General features: G+C 42.5%; 1 pseudogene; it reads right to left on the bottom strand.

Moving 5' to 3' along the window:
* Window positions 1–644: 644 nt before the first annotated feature.
* LOC103745046 lies at window positions 645–1,249 on the bottom strand (annotated as a pseudogene).
* Window positions 1,250–1,716: the final 467 nt, after the last annotated feature.

Below are 1,716 nucleotides of genomic sequence, written 5' to 3' on the forward strand. Positions count from 1 at the left end.
TTCCCCTTGTAGCAACCTAAGACAGGAGGGTAGCCTATTGCTGCTGCTTATGCAATGATGGGTAAGCACATGGGGAAGGATACTCCAACCTAAGACAGGTGCAGTTCCCTAAGGGTATAGCAATCTGTGATCCCTAAGCTCTAAAAAATAAAAAAGGGGGACCTGTTGGGAGCCTGGGAGCCTGAGGTTCAACTGAGTCTTGGTTTTCCTGTCAGAGCTGCTTACAGGCCTGAGCTGGCAGTTTTCCATTTTGCCCACAGCCTTGGCCTGGAAACTCTGGCAAGTGGCTGGGGCCCATGGCCTTGGCTCGCAGCTGGGGCTTATAGCCTTGGCCCAAAACCTTGGCTTGAAGCCGGGGCCAGATAGTCTTGCTAGATAGCCTTGGCCCACAGGCTTGCTCTTCTTTTCTGCATATGGTTCTATTCTTCTGTAATCAGAGATTCCTCCATTATGTGTCAGAGCCCTCATGCTCTGACTGATGTAATGGTTTGCAGTCTGTGTGTCTTTGTTCTCATTCTCTATAAAAACTCATGCTTGTGCTTCAATAAACGAGACTTGATCAGACTCCTGTCTTGTCTCCATTTCTCTTGTCGCTTGCTCCATCCACGGCCCCGCCCCCCAATCCAGGTACCCAGGTGGAAGTTCTACAGGTCAGAACTGAGTTGCATTGCAGAGTGGCCTCCCACACAGACCAAACATAGCAAGGGGAGACTGTCACAGTAGAAGTAATTGATGACATTGTAGCCACAGAAGAACAAGGTGAAAAATTTATGGTGACTAGAAGAATCACAATTGTGCAGTAAAGATAAGGAATTTTTACTAGGGCCAAGAATACCCTTTGTGACATGATGACGCTGTAGAGCAGAGGGTTACAGATGGCCACATAGCAGTCATAGGACATTGCAGACAGGATAAAAAGTTCACAAGCAATGAACAGAAGAAAGAAAGCTAGCTGTGTACTGCAAAGGATAAAGGTTGTTGCATTTTGATCAACAACAAAATTTATTAACAGTTTGGTCCCATAGCTGTAGAATAACCAAGAACTGTAATAGCCAGGTGTCTGAGAAAATGTACACAGGTGGTTGTAGCCTGGAGTCCACCATGGGGAGGATGATCATTCCGAAGTTGCCCACCAGTGAGATCAGGTATATGATGAGGAACAGTCCAAATAATGGGACCTGAAAGTCAAGGTGGTTAGTGATGCCTATCAGGATGAATTGAGTACCACTGCAAGGCTGTGTTTTTCCATCCAGGCTTATCTGAAGCCTTTTTCTAAATAGAGACATTAGGACAGTCAGTAGATTTCAAATAATTTCATTAGGGGATTTTATCATTTAAATTATCATAGATAAGATTCAAGAAACCTTTGCCAGTTACAACATTTTAAATTCAATTCACTTTAATGCATATAATATATGCATTCCTACATATGCCTTTAAAAATATGGATGGAGCCAGATACACATCCAGAGTTCTCAAATAGGGTAGTGTTACTTCCTAGAATGCATCATTCAATACTTACATTTTGGTTTTGCAAATTTAGAGGTAAAGATAGCCTGGAATCTGATGTTTGTAACCCAGTTAATTGGTGAACTCTCCCTCATCAACTAAACTGCCCCTAATAATATTTACTTTAAAATATTAATAGTTTCTAGATTCACAAACCTAGGCAGCGAAGACAGATATGCATGGTAGATAAACAGCTAGAAATAGAAAT

Source organism: Nannospalax galili, unplaced genomic scaffold (genome assembly GCF_000622305.1).
Source record: "Nannospalax galili isolate Female #2095 unplaced genomic scaffold, S.galili_v1.0 scaffold583, whole genome shotgun sequence".
NCBI lineage: Eukaryota > Metazoa > Chordata > Mammalia > Rodentia > Spalacidae > Nannospalax > Nannospalax galili.